Raw genomic sequence first — 21,999 nt, forward strand, 5'->3', positions numbered from 1 at the left:
GAACAAGTAAAGTCCTGTCAACAACAGCACATGTCCTGTCAACATCAGCACATCCTGTAAACAATAGCAACACAAAACCTGTCAACAACAACACACCCTGTCAACAACAACACACCCTGTCAACAACAACAACATGGGTCCTGTCAACAACAACACACCCTGTCAACAACAACACACCCTGTCAACAACAACAACATGGGTCCTGTCAACAACAACACACGTCCTGTCAACAACAACACACGTCCTGTCAACAACAACACACGACCTGTCAACACCAGCACACGTCCTGTCAACAACAACACACGTCCTGTCAACAACAATACACGTCATGTCAACAACAACACTCGTCCTGTCAACAACAACACACGTCATGTCAACAACAACACATGTCCTGTCAACAACAACACACGTCCTGTCAACAATAACACATGTCATGTCGACAACAACACACGCTGTCAACAACAACACTCGTCATGTCAACAACAACACACGTCATGTCAACAACAACACATGTCCTGTCAACAACACACATTCTGTAAACAACAACACAAGTCCTGTCAACAACACACATCCTGTAAACAACAACACACGTCTTGTCAACAACAACACATGTCCTGTCAACAACAACACACGTCATGTTAACAACAACACACATCCTGTCAACAACAACACATGTCCTGTTAACAACACACATCCTGTAAACAACAACACATGTCCTGTCAACAACACACATTCTGTAAACAACAGCAACACAAGACCTGTCAACAACCACAAACCCTGTCAACAACAACACATGTCCTGTCAACAACAACACACATCCTGTAAATAACAACACAAGACCTGTCAACAACAACACATGGCCTGTAAACAACAACACATGGCCTGTAAACAACAACACAGGTCCTGTCAACAACAACACACCCTGTCAACAACAACCCACCTGTCAGCAACAACACACGTCCTGTCAACAACAACATACGTCCTGTCAACAACAACACATGTCCTGTCAACAACACACATCCTGAAAACAATAGCAACACAAAACCTGTCAACAACAACATTCCCTGTCAGCAACAACACACCCTGTCAACAACAACACACGTCCTGTAAACAACAACAACATGGGTCCTGTCAACAACAACACATGTCCTGTCACAATAGCAAAACAAGTCAAGTCCTGTCAACAACAAACCACATCCTGTCAACAACAACACACGTCCTGTCAACAACAAAACACGACCTGTCAACACCAGCACACGTCCTGTCAACAATAACAACACACCCTGTCAACAACAACCCGCGTCCGGTCAATAATAACAACACAAGTCAAGTCCTGTCAACAACAACACATGTCCTTTCAACAAGAACAACACACTCCCTATCAACAACAACACAAGTCCTGTCAACAATAGCAATATAAGTCAATTCCTGTCAACAACAAAACATGTCCTGTCAACAACAACACACGTCCTGTCAACAACAACACACGACCTGTCAACACCAGCACACGTCCTGTCGACAATAACAACACACCCTGTCAACAACAATACATGTCCTGTCAACAATAACAACACAAGTCAATTCCTGTCAACAACAACACACGTCCGGTCAACAAGAACAACACACGCCCTGTCAACAACAACACACGTCCGGTCAACAAGAACAACACACGCCCTGTCAACAACAATACATGTCCTGTCAACAATAGCAATATAAGTCAATTCCTGTCAACAACAAAACATGTCTTGTCAACAACAACACACGTCCTGTCAACAACAACCCACGTCCTGTCAACAACAACACACATCCTGTCAACAACAACACACGTCCTGTCAACAAAAACAACACACGTCCTGTCAGCAACAACCCACGTCATGTCAACAACAACCCATGTCCTGTCAACAACAACCAAAGTCATGCCAACAACAACACAGGTCCTGTCAACAACAACACGCACCATGTCGACAACAAAACATGTCCTGTCAACAACAACACATGTCCTGTCAACAACAACACATGTCCTGTCAACAACAACACATGTCCTGTCAACAATAACAACACACGTCCTGTCAACAACAACACACATCCTGTTAACAATAACAACACATGTCCTGTCAACAATAACAACACAAGTCCTGTCAACAACAACACAATCCTGTCAACAACCACACACGACCTGTCAACAACAACACACGTCCTGTCAACAATAACAACACATGTCCTGTCAACAACAACCCACCCTGTCAACAACAACACACGTCCTGTCAACAACAACACACATCCTGTCAACAACAACACACGTCCTGTCAACAAAAAAAACACACGTCCTGTCAACAACAACCCACGTCAAGTCAACAACAACCCATGTCCTGTCAACAACAACCAAAGGCATGCCAACAACAACACAGGTCCTGTCAACAACAACACGCACCCTGTCGACAACAAAACATGTCCTGTCAACAACAACACATGTCCTGTCAACAACAATACATGTCCTGTCAACAACAACACATGTCTTGTCAACAATAACAACACACGTCCTGTCAACAACAACACACATCCTGTTAACAATAACAACACACGTCCTGTCAACAATAACAACACATGTCCTGTCAACAATAACAACACATGTCCTGTCAACAATAACAACACATGTCCTGTCAACAATAACAACACATGTCCTGTCAACAATAACAACACACGTCCTGTCAACAATAACAACACATGTCCTGTCAACAATAACAACACATGTCCTGTCAACAATAACAACACACGTCCTGTCAACAATAACAACACAAGTCCTATCAACAACAACACAATCCTGTCAACAACCACACACGACCTGTCAACAACAACACACGTCCTGTCAACAATAACAACACATGTCCTGTCAACAACAACACATGTCCTGTCAACATCAGCACACCCTGTCAACAACAACACACATCCTGTCAACAACAACACACATCTTGTCAACAACAACACACGCCCTGTCAACAACATGTGTTGTCAACATCAACACACCCGGTCAACAACAACACACATCCTGTCAGCAACAACACACATCATGTCAACAATAACAACACACCCATCCTGTCAACAATAACAACACACATCCTGTCAACAACAATACATGACCTGTCAACAACAACACACATCCTGTCAACATCAGCACACCCTGTCAACAACAACACACATCCTGTCAACAACAACACACATCCTGTCAACAATTACAACACACGTCCTGTCAACAACAACACACGACCCGTCAACAACAACACACGTGCTGACAACAACAACACACATCCTGTCAACAACAACACACGTCATGTCAACAACAACACACGTCCTTTCAACAATAACAACACACGTCATGTCAACAACAACAGACGTTTTGTGGTGTCAGAGCTGTGTGTGGTGTCAGAGCTGTGTGTGGTGTCAGAGCTGTGTGTGGTGTCAGATCTGTGTCTGGTGTCAGAGCTGCCTGTGTGTCAGAGCTGTGTGTGGTGTCAGAGCTGTGTGTGTGTCAGAGATGTGTGTGGTGTCAGAGCTGTGTGTGTGTCAGAGCTGTGTCTGGTGTCAGAGCTTTGTCTGGTGTCAGAGCTATGTCTGGGGTCAGAACTGTATCTGGTGTCAGAGCTGTGTCTGGTGTCAGAGCTGTGTGTCAGAGCTGTGTCTGGTGTCAGAGCTGCCTGTGTGTCAGAGCTGTGTGTGGTGTCAGAGCTGTGTGTGTGTCAGAGATGTGTGTGGTGGCAGAGCTGTGTGTGTGTCAGAGCTGTGTCTGGTGTCAGAGCTTTGTCTGGTGTCAGAGCTATGTCTGGTGTCAGAGCTGTGTGTCAGAGCTGTGTATGGTGTCAGAGCTGTGTCTGGTGTCAGAGCTGTGTGTCAGAGCTGTGTATGGTGTCAGAGCTGCCTGTGTGTCAGAGCTGTGTCTGGGGTCAGAGCTTTGTAATATAAGAGCTGTGTGGTGTCAGAGCTGTGTCTGGTGTCAGAGCTGTGTGTGTGTCAGAGCTGTCTGGTGTCAGAGATGTCTGGTGTCAGAGCTGTGTCTGGTGTCAGAGATGTGTCTGACCTGTGTCTGGTGTCAGAGCTGTGTCTGGTGTCAGAGCTGTGTGTGGTGTCTGAGCTGTGTGTGTGTGTGTGTGTGTGTCAGAGCTGTGTGTGTGTCAGAGCTGTGTGTGGTGTCTGAGCTGTGTGTGTGTGTGTGTGTCAGAGCTGTGTCTGGTGTCAGAGATGTGTCTGACCTGTGTCTGGTGTCAGAGCTGTGTCTGGGGTCAGAGATGTGTCTGGTGTCAGAGCTGTGTCTGGTGTCAGAGATGTGTCTGACCTGTGTCTGGGGTCAGAGATGTGTCTGACCTGTGTCTGGTGTCAGAGCTGTGTCTGGGGTCAGAGATGTGTCTGACCTGTGTCTGGTGTCAGAGCTGTGTCTGGGGTCAGAGATGTGTCTGGTGTCAGAGCTGTGTGTGTGTCAGAGCTGCGTGTGTGCCAGAGATGTGTGTGGTGTCAGAACTGCCTGTGTGTCAGAGCTGTGTCTGGGTTCAGAGCTGTGTCTGGGGTCAGAGCTTTGTAATATAAGAGCTGTGTGGTGTCAGAGCTGTGTCTGGTGTCAGAGCTGTGTCTGGTGTCAGAGCTGTGTCTGGTGTCAGAGATGTGTCTGACCTGTGTCTGGGGTCAGAGATGTGTCTGACCTGTGTCTGGGGTCAGAGATGTGTCTGGGGTCAGAGATGTGTCTGGTGTCAGAGCTGTGTGTGGTGTCAGAGATGTGTTTGGTGTCAGTGCTGTGTGTGGTGTCAGAGCTGCCTGTGTGTCAGAGCTGTGTCTGGTGTCAGATATGTGTGTGTGTAAGATCTGTGTGTGGTGTCAGTGTTGTGTGTGGTGTCAGAGATGCCTGTGTGTCAGAGCTGTGTCTGCTGTCAGAGCTGTGACTGGGGTCAGAGCTTTGTGGTATCAGAGCTGTGTGGGGTCAGAGCTGTGTCTGTTGTCAGAGATGTGTATGAGGTCAGAGCTGTGTGGTGTCAGAGCTGTGTCTGGTGTCAGAGCTGTGTGTGGTGTCAGAGCTGTGTCTGGGGTCAGAGATGTGTCTGGTGTCAGAGATGTGTCTGGTGTCAGAGCTGTGTCTGGTGTCAGAGCTGTGTCTGGTGTCAGAGCTGTGTGTGGTGTCAGAGCTGTGTGCGGTGTCAGAGAAGTGTCTGGTTTCAGAGATGTGTGTGGTGTCAGAGCTGTGTGTGGTGTCAGAGCTGTGTCTGGTGTCAGATGTGTCTGGAGGCAGAGATGTGTCTGGTGTCAGAGCTGTGTCTGGTGCCAGAGAAGTGTCTTATGTCAGATCTGTGTCTGGTGACAGAGCTGTGTCTGGTGTCAGAGCTGTGTCTGGTGTCAGAGGTGTGTCTGATGTCAGAGCTGTGTCTGGTGTCAGAGGTGTGTCTGATGTCAGAGCTGTGTCTGGTGTCAGAGGTGTGTCTGATGTCAGAGCTGTGTCTGGTGTCAGAGCTGTGTCTGGTGTCAGAGCTGTGTGTCGTGTCAGAGAGGTGTCTGGTGTCAGAGATGTGTGTGTGTCAGAGCTGTGTCTGGTGTCAGAGATGTATCTGGTATCAGTGCTGTGTGTGTTGTCAGAGCTGTGTGTGGTGTCAGAGCTGTGTGTGGTGTCAGAGCTGTGTGTGGCGTCAGAGCTGCGTGTGGTGTTAGAGCTGCGTGTGGTGTCAGACATGTGTGTGGTGTCAGAACTGTGGTCTAGTCTATAGAGAACAACACATAGGCCTAGTCTATAGAGAACAACACATAGGCCTAGTCTATAGAGAACAACATTTAGGCCTAGTCTATAGAGAACAACACATAGGCCTGGTCTACAGAGAACAACAACATAGGCCTAGTCTATAGAGAACAACACATAGGCCTAGTCTACAGAGAACAACACATAGGCCTCGTCTACAGAGAACAACACATAGGCCTCGTCTACAGCATCTGATGTATTTATTCACACCCTCTCACACCCTCCCACACCCCCTCACACACTCTCACACCCTCTCTCACACTCTCACACCCTCTCACACCCTCTCACACAATGCACAAACACTCTCACACACTCTCACACACTTTCACACCCTCTCACACACTCTCACACACTCTCACACCCTCTCACACCCTCTCACACACTCTCACACACTCTCACAGTTCTCACACACTCTCACACACTCTCACACCCTCTCACAGTTCTCACACCCTCTCAAATCCTCTCACAGTTCTCACACCCTCTCACACCCTCTCACACCCTCTCACACCCTCTCACACACTCTCACACCCTCTCACACCATGCACAAACACTCTCACACACTCTCACACCCTCACGCACCCTCTCACACACTCTCACACACTCTCACAGTTCTCACACACTCTCACACCCTCTCACAGTTCTCACACCCTCTCACATCCTCTCACAGTTCTCACACACTCTCAGAGTTCTCACACACTCTCACACCCTCTCACACCCTCTCACACCCTCTCACACACTCTCACACCCTCTCACACCATGCACAAACACTCTCACACACTCTCACACCCTCACGCACCCTCTCACACGATGCAAAAACACTCTCACACTCTCTCACACCCTCTCACACCCTCTCACACCATGCACAAACACTCTCGCACCCTCTCACACACTCTCACACCCTCTCACACCATGCACAAACACTCTCACACACTCTCACACCCTCACACACCCTCTCACACCATGCACAAACACTCTCACACCCTCTCACACCCTCTCACACCATGCACAAACACTCTCACAACCTCTCACACCCTCTCACACACTCTCACACACTCTCACAGTTCTCACACACTCTCACACACTCTCACACCCTCTCACAGTTCTCACACCCTCTCACATCCTCTCACAGTTCTCACACCCTCTCAGAGTTCTCACACACTCTCACAACCTCTCACACCCTCTCACACAATGCACAAACACTCTCACACACTCTCACACACTTTCACACCCTCTCACACACTCTCACACACTCTCACACCCTCTCACACCCTCTCACACACTCTCACACACTCTCACAGTTCTCACACACTCTCACACACTCTCACACCCTCTCACAGTTCTCACACCCTCTCACATCCTCTCACAGTTCTCACACCCTCTCAGAGTTCTCACACACTCTCACACCCTCTCACACCCTCTCACACCCTCTCACACACTCTCACACCCTCTCACACCATGCACAAACACTCTCAAACACTCTCACACCCTCACGCACCCTCTCACACACTCTCACACACTCTCACAGTTCTCACACACTCTCACACCCTCTCACAGTTCTCACACCCTCTCACATCCTCTCACAGTTCTCACACACTCTCAGAGTTCTCACACACTCTCACACCCTCTCACACCCTCTCACACCCTCTCACACACTCTCACACCCTCTCACACCATGCACAAACACTCTCACACACTCTCACACCCTCACGCACCCTCTCACACGATGCAAAAACACTCTCACACTCTCTCACACCCTCTCACACCCTCTCACACCATGCACAAACACTCTCGCACCCTCTCACACACTCTCACACCCTCTCACACCATGCACAAACACTCTCACACACTCTCACACCCTCACACACCCTCTCACACCATGCACAAACACTCTCACACCCTCTCACACCCTCTCACACCATGCACAAACACTCTCACAACCTCTCACACCCTCTCACACACTCTCACACACTCTCACAGTTCTCACACACTCTCACACACTCTCACACCCTCTCACAGTTCTCACACCCTCTCACATCCTCTCACAGTTCTCACACCCTCTCAGAGTTCTCACACACTCTCACAACCTCTCACACCCTCTCACACCCTCTCACACCCTCTCACACACTCTCACACCCTCTCACACCATGCACAAACACTCTCACACACTCTCACACCCTCACGCACCCTCTCACACGATGCAAAAACTCTCTCACACTCTCTCACACCCTCTCACACCCTCTCACACCATGCACAAACACTCTCGCAACCTCTCACACCCTCTCACACCCACTCACACCCTCTCACACACTCTCACACCCTCTCACACCCTCTCACACCATGCACAAACACTCTCACACCCTCTCACTCACTCTCACACCCTCTCACACCCTCTCACACCCTCTCACACACTCTCACACCCTCGCACACACTCTCATATCCTCTCACAGTTCTCACACACTCTCACAACCCCTCACACCATCTCACACACTCTCACACCCTCTCACACCCTCCCACACCCCCTCACACCCTCTCACACACTCTCACACCCTCTCACACCCTCTCACACACTCTCACACCCTCACACACACTCTCATATCCTCTCACAGTTCTCACACACTCTCACACCCTCTTTCACACTCTCACACCTACTCACACCCTCTCACATACTCTCACACCCTCACACACTCTCTCATATCCTCTCACAGTTTTCATGCACTCTCACACCGTCTCACACCCTCTCACACACTCTCACACACTCTCACACCCTCTCACACCCTCTCACACACTCTCACAGTTCTCACACACTCTCACACACTCTCACACCCTCTCACAGTTCTCACACCCTCTCACAGTTCTCACACACTCTCACACACTCTCACACCCTCTCACACCCTCTCACACCCTCTCACACACTCTCACACCCTCTCACACCCTCTCACACCCTCTCACACACTCTCACACCCTCACACACACTCTCATATCCTCTCACAGTTCTCACACACTCTCACACCCCCTCACACCCTCTCACACACTGTCACACCCTCTCACACCCTCTCACACCCTCCCACACCCCCTCACACACTCTCACACCCCCTCACACCCTCACACACACTCTCATATCCTCTCACAGTTCTCACACACTCTCACACCCTCTCACACACTCTCACACCCTCTCACACACTCTCATATCCTCTCACAGTTCTCACACACTCTCACACCGTCTCACACACTCTCACACCCTCTCACACCCCATCACACCCTCTCACACACTCTCACACCCTCTCACACCCTCTCACACACTCTCACACCCTCACACACACTCTCATATCCTCTCACAGTTCTCACACACTCTCACACCCTCTCACACCCTCTCACACCCTCTCACACACTCTCACACCCTCTCACACCCTCTCACACCCTCTCACACACTCTCACACCCTCTCACATCCTCTCACAGTTCGCTCACACTCTCACACACTCTCACACCCTCAATGGACGCATCCACAAATACAGGCACGTGTATGGTCTACACATTTATACTTTTATGTCTACACATTTCTGACATAGTGAAAACAGCAAATAGTGAGAACACCTTGCATGTTAATACAGGGAGGAGACGATTACGTGGCTATATACAGGGAGTATAAAATAACATGGCTCTATACAGGGAGTATAAAATAACATGGCTCTATACAGGGAGTATAAAATAACATGGCTCTATACAGGGACTAGAAAATAACATGGCTCTATACAGGGAGTAGAAAATAACATGGCTATATACAGGGAGTAGAAAATAACATGGCTCTATACAGGGACTAGAAAATAACATGGCTCTACACAGGGAGTATAAAATAACATGGCCATATACAGGGAGTATAAAATAACATGGCTATATACAGGGAGTATAAAATAACATGGCTCTATACAGGGAGTATAAAATAACATGGCTCTATACAGAGAGTATAAAATAACATGGCTCTATACAGGGAGTATAAAATAACATGGCTATATACAGGGAGTATAAAATAACATGGCTATATACAGGGACTAGAAAATAACATGGCTCTATACAGGGAGTATAAAATAACATGGCTATATACAGGGAGTATAAAATAACATGGCTATATACAGGGAGTATAAAATAACGTGGCTATATACAGAGAGTATAAAATAACTTGGCTATATACAGGGAGTATAAAATAACATGGCTATATACAGAGAGTATAAAATAACATGGCTCTATACAGGGAGTATAAAATAACATGGCTATATACAGAGAGTATAAAATAACATGGCTCTATACAGGAAGTATAAAATAACATGGCTCTATACAGGAAGTATAAAATAACATGGCTATATACAGAGAGTATAAAATAACATGGCTATATACAGGAAGTATAAAATAACATGGCTATATACAGAGAGTATAAAATAACATGGCTCTTTACAGGAAGTATAAAATAACATGGCTATATACAGGGAGTATAAAATAACATGGCTATATACAGAGAGTATAAAATAACATGGCTCTATACAGGGAGTATAAAATAACACGGCTATATACAGAGAGTAGAAAATAACATGGCTCTATACAGGAAGTATAAAATAACATGGCTATATACAGGGAGTATAAAATAACATGGCTCTATACAGGGAGTATAAAATAACATGGCTATATACAGAGAGTAGAAAATAACATGGCTCTATACAGGGAGTATAAAATAACATGGCTATATACAGGGAGTATAAAATAACATGGCTATATACTGGACTTAGAAAATAACATGGCTCTATACAGGGACTAGAAAATAACATGGCTCTATACAGGAAGTATAAAATAACATGGCTCTACACAGGAAGTAGAAGATAACATGGCTCTATACAGGGAGTAGAAGATAACATGGCTCTATACAGAGACTAGAAAATAACATGGCTATATACAGGGAGTAGAAAATAACATGGCTATATACAGGGAGTATAAAATTACATGGCTCTATACAGGAAGTATAAAATTACATGGCTCTATACAGGGAGTAGAAAATAACATGGCTCTATACAGGAGGTAGAAAATGACATGGCTATATACTGGACTTAGAAAATAACATGGCTATATACAGGGGGTAGAAAATAACATGGCTCTATACAGGGAGTATAAAATAACATGGCTCTATACAGGGACTAGAAAATAACATGGCTCTATACAGGAAGTATAAAATAACATGGCTCTACACAGGAAGTAGAAGATAACATGGCTCTATACAGGGAGTAGAAGATAACATGGCTCTATACAGAGACTAGAAAATAACATGGCTATATACAGGGAGTAGAAAATAACATGGCTATATACAGGGAGTATAAAATTACATGGCTCTATACAGGAAGTATAAAATTACATGGCTCTATACAGGGAGTAGAAAATAACATGGCTCTATACAGGAGGTAGAAAATGACATGGCTATATACTGGACTTAGAAAATAACATGGCTATATACAGGGGGTAGAAAATAACATGGCTCTATACAGGGAGTAGAAAATAACATGGCTCTATACAGGGAGTAGAACATAACATGGCTCTATACAGGGAGTAGAAGATAACATGGCTCTATACAGGGAGTAGAAAATAACATGGCTCTATACAGGGAGTATAAAATTACATGGCTCTATACAGTGGAGGTCTACCTGAACAGGCTGTAGTGTTGAGGTCTACCTGAACAGGTCTCCCTGAACAGGCTGTAGTGTGGAGGTCTACCTGAACAGGTCTCCCTGAACTGGCTGTAGTGGCTCTCTCTCTCTCTCTCTCTCTCTCTCTCACTCTCTATCTCTCTCCCTCTCTCTCTCCCTTCCTCTCTCTCTCTCTCTCTCTCTCTCTCTCCCTCCCTCCCTCCCTCCCTCTCTCTCTCTCTCTCTCTCTCTCACTCTCTCCCTCCCTCTCTCCCTCTCTCACTCTCTCTGTCTGTTTTCCTTTCCCCCTCTTTCTCTGTCTCTCTCCTTCCATCCCTCATTCCCTCCCTTTTCCCCCTCTCTCTCTCTGTCTCTCTCTCTTTCTCTCTCCCTCTCTCCCTCCATCCCTCTCTCCCTCTCTCCCTCCCATTTTCCCCTCTCTATCTGTCTCTCTTTCTGTCTCTGTCTCTGTCTCTCTCTCCCCCTCTCTCTCTTTTTTTTCCTCTCGATCACTCTCTCCCTCCATCCCTCTCTCCCCTTTTCCACTCCCCCCCTTTTCCTCTTCCTCTCTCTCTCACACATCTATCCTTGACTGAGCTCTTTGGATCCTAATGACGGTCATCCCCAAAGCCAACACCTGTTTTGGCCGCCTTTCCTTCCAGTTCTCTGCTGCCAATGCCTGGAACGAATTGCAAATATCGCAAATTAGATCCTTACCTCCTGTCAGATTTTGAAGGCGTGCACACTACCCACCGCTTCCAAGTATATTACTCGCCAATGTCCAGTCTCTAGACAACAAGGTAGACGAAATTAGGGAAGGGTTGCTTTCCAGAGAGACAACAGGGATTGTTACATACTCTGTTTCACGGAAACATGGCTCTCTCAGGATATGTTGTCTGAGTTGGTACAGCCACCGGGATTCTCTATGCGTCATGCCGACAGAAATAAACATCTCTCTGGGAAGAAGAAGGGCGGGGGTGTGTGCTTCATGATTAACGAGTCATGTCGTAATTGTAATAACATACAGGAACTCAAGTCCTTTTTTTCACCTGACCTAGAATTCTTCACAATCAAATGCCGACATATTATCTCCCAAGATAATTCTCGTCAGTTATTGTCACAGCCGTGTATATCCCCCCTCAAACAGACACCACCACGACCAAACTGGAAACCATATATCCTGAGGCTGCACTTATTTAGCTGGGTATTTTAACAAAGGAACTTTGACAACAAGGCTACCTGAAGTCTATCAGCATATTGATTGTAGCGCTCGTGTTGGAAAAACACTGGATCACTGCTACTCTAACTTCCTCGATGCATACAAGGCCCTCCCCCGTTCTTCTTTTGGCAAATCTGACCACGACTCCATTTTGCTCCTCTCATCCTATAGGCAGAAACTCAAACAGGATGTTCAATAACTATTCAATGCTGGTCTGCCCAATCGGAATCCATGATTCAAGATTGTTTTGATCACACGGACTGGGACATGCTCCTCAAATAATAATATTGATTTATACGATGTTTCTGTGATTGAGTATGTAAGGAAGTCCATAGAAGATTTTGTACCCAATGTGACCATTAAAACCTACCCTAACCAGAAACTGTATATAGATGGCGGCATTCGCACAAAACTCCCAATCACGCCTGGTTGTGATAGAGCCTGGCTTTGAACAAGGGGTGTGTAGCGACGCCTCTATCACTGAGATGCTGTACCACTCGGGAACCTAGTCAAGGACCATATCACCTCCACCTTACCTGCCATCCTTGACCCACTTCAACTTGCATACCACCCCAACAGGTCCACAGACGATGCAATCGCCATCACACTGCACACTGCCCTATCACATCTGGACAGGAGGAATAGCTATGTAAGAATGCTGTTCATTGACTACAGCTCAGCATTCAACACCATAGTACCCTCAAAGCTCATCATTAAGCTGGAGGCTTTGGGTCTCAAACCCGCCCTGTGCCATTGGGTTCTGGACTTCCTGACTGGCCACCCCCAGGTGGTGAAGGTAGAAAACAAAATGTATCTTCACTGTTCCTTAACACTGGGTCCCCACAAGGGTGTGTGATCATCCCCCTCCTGTAATCTCTGTTCACCCATGACTGCGTCGCCACGCATACCTCCAACTCAATCATCAAGTTTGCAGACGACACAACACTAGTAGGCCTGATTAACAACAATGATGAGACAGCCTATAGGGAGGAGGTGAGGGCACTCAGAGTGTGGCGTCAGGAAAACCGCAGATGGAGCACCCCCCTATCCACATCGACAGGACAGCAGTGGAGAAGGTGGGAAGTTCTTCGGCGTACACATCACAGACAAACTGAATTGGTCCACTCACACAGACAGCGTGGTGAAGAAAGCGCAATAGCGCCTCTTCAACCTCAGGAAGCTGAAGAAATTTGGCTTGTCACCTAAAACCCTCACAAACTTTTACAGATGCACAATCGAGAGCATCCTGTCGGGCTGTATCACAGCCTGGTACGGCAACTGCCCCGCCCTCAACTACAGGGCTCTCCAGAGGGTGGTGAGGTCTGCACAACGCATCACCGGGGGCAAACTACCTGCCCTCCAGGACACCTACACCACCCGATGTCATAGGAATGCCATAAAGATAATCAAGGACAACAACCACCCGAGCCACTGCCTGTTCACCCCGCTATCATCCAGAAGGCGAGGTCAGTACAGGTGAATCAAAGCTGGGACCGAGAGACTGAAAAACAGCTTCTATCTCAAGGCCATCAGACTGTTAAACAGCCATCACTAACACAGAGCGGCTGCTGCCAACATTGACTAAAATCATTGGCACTTCATCCCATATGTATTTACTGTATCTATAGCATCTTGCCAAGGCCACTCTGTTATTGTTCATATTTATATGTATATATTCTTATTCCATCCCTTTACTTAGATTGTTGTGTATAAGGTAGTTGTTGTGGAACTGTCAGATTACGTGTTAGATATTACTGCACTATTGGAACTAGAAGCACAAGCATTTTGCTACACCATACATTTAGCAATAACATCTGCTAACCATGTGTATGCGACCAATACATAAAAAAAATGTATTTGATTTATTACACAGTACAACACGGTATTGCATGGTACAACACATTATTACACAGTACAATACTGTAAAACACTGTTCAACACCGTTCAACATGGTTCAACACAGCTCAACACCATTCAACATGGTTCAACACAGCTCAACACCGTTCAACATGGTTCAACACAGCTCAACACCATTCAACATGGTTCAACACCGTTCAACACGATTCAACACGGTTCAACACGGTTCAACACGTCTCAACACGGTTCAACGCGATTCAACACGGTTCAACACGGTTCAACACGATTCAACACGGTTCAACACGGTTCAACACCGTTCAACACGGTTCAACACGGTTCAACACGGTTCAACACGGTTCAACACGTCTCAACACGGTTCAACACGGTTCAACACGTCTCAACACGGTTCAACACGATTCAACACGGTTCAACACGGTTCAACACGTCTCAACACGGTTCAACACGATTCAACACGGTTCAACACGTCTCAACACGGTTCAACACGGTTCAACACGATTCAACACGGTTCAACACGGTTCAACACGTCTCAACACGGTTCAACACGGTTCAACACGATTCAACACGGTTCAACACGGTTCAACACGTCTCAACACGGTTCAACACGATTCAACACGTCTCAACACGGTTCAACACGGTTCAACACGTCTCAACACGGTTCAACACGGTTCAACACAGTTCAACACGATTCAACACGTCTCAACACGGTTCAACACGGTTCAACACGTCTCAACACGGTTCAACACGGTTCAACACGTCTCAACACGGTTCAACACGGTTCAACACGGTTCAACACAGTTCAACACGATTCAACACGTCTCAACACGGTTCAACACGGTTCAACACGTCTCAACACGGTTCAACACGGCTCAACACGGTTCAACACGGTTCAACACGTCTCAACACGGTTCAACACGATTCAACACGTCTCAACACGGTTCAACACGGTTCAACACGTCTCAACACGGTTCAACACGGTTCAACACGGTTCAACACAGTTCAACACGATTCAACACGTCTCAACACGGTTCAACACGGTTCAACACAGTTCAACACGATTCAACACGTCTCAACACGGTTCAACACGGTTCAACACGTCTCAACACGGTTCAACACGGTTCAACACGGTTCAACACAGTTCAACACGGTTCAACACGGTTCAACACAGTTCAACACGATTCAACACGTCTCAACATGGTTCAACACGGTTCAACACGTCTCAACATGGTTCAACACGGTTCAACACGGTTCAACACAGTTCAACACGATTCAACACGTCTCAACATGGTTCAACACGGTTCAACACGTCTCAACACGGTTCAACACGGTTCAACACGTCTCAACATGGTTCAACACGGTTCAACACGGTTCAACACGTCTCAACACGGTTCAACACGGTTCAACACGATTCAACACGGTTCAACACGGTTCAACACGGTACAACACGGTTCAACACGGTTCAACACGGTTCAACACGGTTCAACACGTCTCAACACGTCTCAACACGGTTCAACACGTCTCAACACGGTTCAACACGGTTCAACACGATTCAACACGGTTCAACACGGTTCAACACGGTTCAACACGGTTCAATACGATTCAACACGGTTCAACACGGTTCAACACGGTTCAACACCGTTCAACACGTCTCAACACGTCTCAACACGGTTCAACACGTCTCAACACGTCTCAACACCGTTCAACACCGTTCAACACGTCTCAACACGTCTCAACACGGTTCAACACGTCTCAACACGATTCAACACGGTTCAACACCGTTCAACACCGTTCAACACGGTTCAACACGGTTCAACACCGTTCAACACGGTTCAACACGTCTCAACACGTCTCAACACGGTTCAACACGGTTCAACACGGTTCAACACGGTTCAACACGTCTCAACACGTCTCAACACGGTTCAACACGTCTGAACACGATTCAACACGGTTCAACACCGTTCAACACGGTTCAACACGGTTCAACACGGTTCAACACGTCTCAACACGTCTCAACACGGTTCAACACCGTTCAACACGGTTCAACACGTCTCAACACGGTTCAACACCGTTCAACACCGTTCAACACGTCGCAACACCGTTCAACACCGTTCAACACCGTTCAACACGGTTCAACACGTCTCAACACGTCTCAACACGGTTCAACACCGTTCAACACAGTTCAACACGTCTCAACACGGTTCAACACGTCTCAACACCGTTCAACACCGTTCAACACCGTTCAACACGTCTCAACACGTCTCAACACGGTTCAACACGTCTCAACACCGTTCAACACCGTTCAACACCGTTCAACACGATTCAACACGGTTCAACACGTCTCAAAACGGTTCAACACGGTGCAACACGATTCAACACGGTTCAACACGGTTCAACACGGTGCAACACGATTCAACACGGTTCAACACGGTGCAACACGATTCAACACGGTTCAACACGGTGCAACACGTCTCAACACGGTTCAACACGGTGCAACACGATTCAACACGGTTCAACACTGTTCAACATGATTCAACACAGTATTAATAGGGAGCAAACAGTTGCTCGTTCTGAGAGTATTTGACAACCAGCTGACCTGGACATCAGTTGGAACCACAACATTACAGGACCTGGCGCTTCAGGAACTTGACCATTCAGTTCTTAGAAGACATGTGGAACACATGGTGTAGGGTTGCAAAATGATGGTAACTTTTTCTAAAATTCCCATGTTTTTTCAGAATTCCGATACTGGTAGAATCCCAGCTTCAGGACATCTGGAGTCCTCCAACCAGCAGTTACAACCCTGCTGTTCACAAAGCCTGAACTATTGAATATGTGTCTAGAAAATTGTATAATTTAGAGTACTGTTCTTCTGTCAGTATTTTATCAGTCTGTTTCCTATTAGTCAGTAGTACAGGTCTCTGTTAAGAGATGTGGTTCAACACACAGACAGATGGCAGACACATACATACACAGACGGATTATGAAGGAGTGTGAAAGACTGATGGAGAGAGAGAGAGAGAGAGAGAGAGAGAGAGAGAGAGAGAGAGAGAGAGAGAGAGAGAGAGAGAGAGAGAGAGGGAGAGAGAGAGAGAGAGAGAGAGAGAGAGGGAGAGAGGGAGAGAGGGAGAGAGAGAGAGAGAGAGAGAGAGAGAGAGAGAGAGAGAGAGAGAGAGACATCAACACCACAGGTAACTTTCACAGTGACCAGGCAAGAAGGGCCTTCTATCCCATCAAAAGGAACATCAAATTCGACATACCAATTGGGATCTGGCTAAAAATACTTGAATCAGTTACAGAACTGTATGGCTATGAGGTGGTCTGGGGTCTGCTCACCAAACAAGAATTCACAAAAATGGGACAAACACCAAATTGAGACTCTGCATGCAGAATTCTGCAAAAAATATCTTCAGTGTACAACATAAAATACCAAATAATGCAGAGCAGAATTAGGCCGATACCCACAAATTATCAACCACCTAAAAGGAAGTGATTCCCAAACCTTCCATAACAAAGCCATCACCTACAGAGAGATTAACATGAGATTAAGAGTCCACTATGCAAGCTGAATAGCTGAATAGCTGACCACTGTAAACTCCCATATCTACTGGGTGAAATACCACAGTGTGCATCACAGCAGTGAGATTTGTGACCTGCTGCCACAAGAAAAGGTCAACCAGTGAAGAACAAACACCATTGTAAATACAACCCATATTGTTTATTTATTTTCCCTTTTATACTTTAACTATTTGCACATTGTCACAACACTGTATATAGACATAATATGACATTTGAAATGTCTTTATTCTTTGGGAACTTCTGTGAGTGTAATGTTTACTGATCATTTTTATTGTTTATTTAGCTTTGTTTATTATCTACTTCACCTGCTTTGATAATGTTAACATATGTTTCCCATGCCAATAAAGCCCTTTGAATTGAATTGAATTGAATTGAGAGAGAGAGGGGGGGGGGGGGAGAGAGAGAGGGGAGGGGGGGGAGAGGGAGAGAGGGGGAAAACCCAAAGTAAACACATTCTCTCTCTCTTTCATCAGCGGCGTGGTTCCTCTCCTCCTTTCATCCTGTCGGATAATGAAGGAAAGTCTCTCTCTCCTCTCAGGCGACGCTTGTCCTCGGTGATGAATAGGAATACTACAGAGTCTGTAAAGGATTTAGTCCTCCCTAACACACATGGCAAGTACAATAGTAAGATATTCCACAGAGAACAAACCTTTAAGATCAAATTCTGAACTGTATGTTGAGCTGAGAGGGTTGAATACTGAACTGTATGTTGAGTTGAGAGGGTTGAATACTGAACTGTATGTTGAGTTGAGAGGGTTGAATACTGAACTGCAGGTTGAGTTGAGAGGGTTGAATACTGAACTGCAGGTTGAGTTGAGAGAGTTGAATACTGAACTGTATGTTGAGCTGAGAGGGTTGAATACTGAACTGCAGGTTGAGTTGAGAGGGTTGAATACTGAACTGTATGTTGAGTTGAGAGGGTTGAATACTGAACTGTATGTTGAGTTGAGAGGGTTGAATACTGAACTGTATGTTGAGTTGAGAGGGTTGAATACTGAACTGTATGTTGAGTTGAGAGGGTTGAATACTGAACTGTAGGTTGAGTTGAGAGGGTTGAATACTGAACTGTATGTTGAGTTGAGAGGGTTGAATACTGAACTGTATGTTGAGTTGAGAGGGTTGAATACTGAACTGCAGGTTGAGTTGAGAGGGTTGAATACTGAACTGCAGGTTGAGTTGAGAGAGTTGAATACTGAACTGTATGTTGAGTTGAGAGGGTTGAATACTGAACTGTATGTTGAGTTGAGAGGGTTGAATACTGAACTGTAGGTTGAGTTGAGAGGGTTGAATACTGAACTGTATGTTGAGTTGAGAGGGTTGAATACTGAACTGTAGGTTGAGTTGAGAGGGTTGAATACTGAACTGTATGTTGAGTTGAGAGGGTTGAATACTGAACTGCAGGTTGAGTTGAGAGGGTTGAATACTGAACTGCAGGTTGAGTTGAGAGAGTTGAATACTGAACTGTATGTTGAGTTGAGAGGGTTGAATACTGAACTGTATGTTGAGTTGAGAGGGTTGAATACTGAACTGTAGGTTGAGTTGAGAGGGTTGAATACTGAACTGTATGTTGAGTTGAGAGGGTTGAATACTGAACTGTAGGTTGAGTTGAGAGGGTTGAATACTGAACTGCAGGTTGAGTTGAGAGGGTTGAATACTGAACTGCAGGTTGAGTTGAGAGGGTTGAATACTGAACTGTATGTTGAGTTGAGAGGGTTGAATACTGAACTGTATGTTGAGTTGAGAGGGTTGAATACTGAACTGTATGTTGAGTTGAGAGGGTTGAATACTGAACTGCAGGTTGAGTTGAGAGGGTTGAATACTGAACTGTATGTTGAGTTGAGAGGGTTGAATACTGAACTGTATGTTGAGTTGAGAGGGTTGAATACTGAACTGTAGGTTGAGTTGAGAGGGTTGAATACTGAACTGTATGTTGAGTTGAGAGGGTTGAATACTGAACTGCAGGTTGAGTTGAGAGGGTTGAATACTGAACTGCAGGTTGAGTTGAGAGGGTTGAATACTGAACTGTATGTTGAGTTGAGAGGGTTGAATACTGAACTGTATGTTGAGTTGAGAGGGTTGAATACTGAACTGCAGGTTGAGTTGAGAGGGTTGAATACTGAACTGTATGTTGAGTTGAGAGGGTTGAATACTGAACTGTATGTTGAGTTGAGAGGGTTGAATACTGAACTGCAGGTTGAGTTGAGAGGGTTGAATACTGAACTGTATGTTGAGTTGAGAGGGTTGAATACTGAACTGTATGTTGAGTTGAGAGGGTTGAATACTGAACTGTAGGTTGAGCTGAGAGGGTTCCAACTCTGCATTGCCTGTTCCACCACGCACTCCCATGCATGTTCCAATGTGTCTAGTCTGTTCCCATCATCACAACAGCCATGTTAAACCCATTGAGCAGCACCTGCTGTCCATCAGCAACACTTCAAACACTAACACAGAGCTAGAGAGAGAGAGCGAGAGAGAGAGAGAGAGAGAGAGAGAGAGAGAGAGAGAGCGGAGGGGGAGAGAGAGCGGAGGGGGATAGAGAGCGGAGGGGGATAGAGAGGTGGGCAAAGAGAGAGAGAGGGAGAGAGAGAGAGAGAGAGAGAGAGAGAGAGAGCGGAGGGGGAGAGAGAGCGGAGGGGGATAGAGAGGTGGGCAGAGGGAGAGAGAGAGAGAGTGGGAGGGGGATAGAGGGGGGGCAGAGGGAGAGAGAGAGAGAGGGAGGGGGATAGAGGGGGCAGAGAGTGAGCGGAGGGGGATAGAGGGGGGGCAGAGAGAGAGAGAGAGAGAGAGAGAGAGTGGAGGGGGATAGAGGGGGGGGCAGAGAGAGAGAGAGTGGAGGGGGATAGAGGGGGGGGCAGAGAGAGAGCGGAGGGGGATAGAGGGGGGGCAGAGAGAGAGAGAGAGAGAGAGAGTGGAGGGGGATAGAGGGGGGGCAGAGAGAGAGAGTGGAGGGATAGAGAGGTGGGGCAGAGAGAGAGAGAGAGTGGAGGGGGATAGGGAGGGGGCAGAGAGAGAGCGAGAGAGAGCGGAGGGGATAGAGGGGGGCAGAGAGAGAGAGAGAGTGGAGGGGGATAGAGAGGGGGGCAGAGAGAGAGCGAGAGAGAGCGGAGGGGGATAGAGGGGGGGGCAGAGAGAGAGCGGAGGGGGATAGAGGGGGGGGGCAGAGAGAGAGCGGAGGGGGATAGAGAGGGGGGGCAGAGAGAGAGGCGGGGAGGGGGGAGAGAGAAAGGGGGAGAGACGGGGAAGAGAAACAGACAGAGAGAGAGAAGGGGAGATGAGGAGAGCAAAAGAGAGTGAACCACATAGAGAAAACCCTCTGATCCAGCAGCTCTCTACATTTCTGATGACAAATGATGCACCACAGAACATCTCAACTGACCAGAGTCTTCAATAAGACAAAAACTGTTTTCAATTTAAACATTATAGACTTCCTGTCCAGGGGATGTACTTGTACATTAAGCTGCCCCACTCTACAGAAACAGGAGCTGGGCTCCTGCCCTATGGGCCGTTCTGGCTATAATCTCCCGTGGGCAGAGCTGCAGTAGTTCTGTTTTTTTAGTTTTAGCTGAGAGTTTCCTTTTGTGAGGGTGGAGATTTCAAACTTTCAATTTGTAACACGAATAGACCCAAAAGTGAATCCGCTGACCGAGTTTGAGATTTTAGTTCTGGGTTAACCGATATTATTCTGCCAAATAAGGCTTGTGATACAGTCTAAGTAATGAATATATTAACGTTCTAGATTAAAATAATTAATTGTGTTAAACTTTAACAAGTAAGAATAATGTAAATGCCAGGACTGGCTGGCTTGGCTAGGGGCATCAGTAGACTGTCTCTGGAGAGGACTGACTGGCTTGGCTAGGGGCATCAGTAGACTGTCTCTGGGGAGGTCTGACTGACTGTGATT

The 21,999-nt window shown here is 46.6% G+C and overlaps 1 protein-coding gene across 2 annotated transcripts in view; it reads right to left on the bottom strand.

Annotated features, from left to right (window-relative positions):
* LOC135527496 (nerve growth factor-like) overlaps positions 1-21,999 on the bottom strand; it is a 113,411-nt gene that overhangs the window by 2,612 nt on the left and 88,800 nt on the right. The gene's annotated exons all lie outside the window — the stretch shown is intronic.

Source organism: Oncorhynchus masou, chromosome 33, assembly GCF_036934945.1.
Source record: "Oncorhynchus masou masou isolate Uvic2021 chromosome 33, UVic_Omas_1.1, whole genome shotgun sequence".
Taxonomy (NCBI): Eukaryota; Metazoa; Chordata; class Actinopteri; order Salmoniformes; family Salmonidae; genus Oncorhynchus; species Oncorhynchus masou.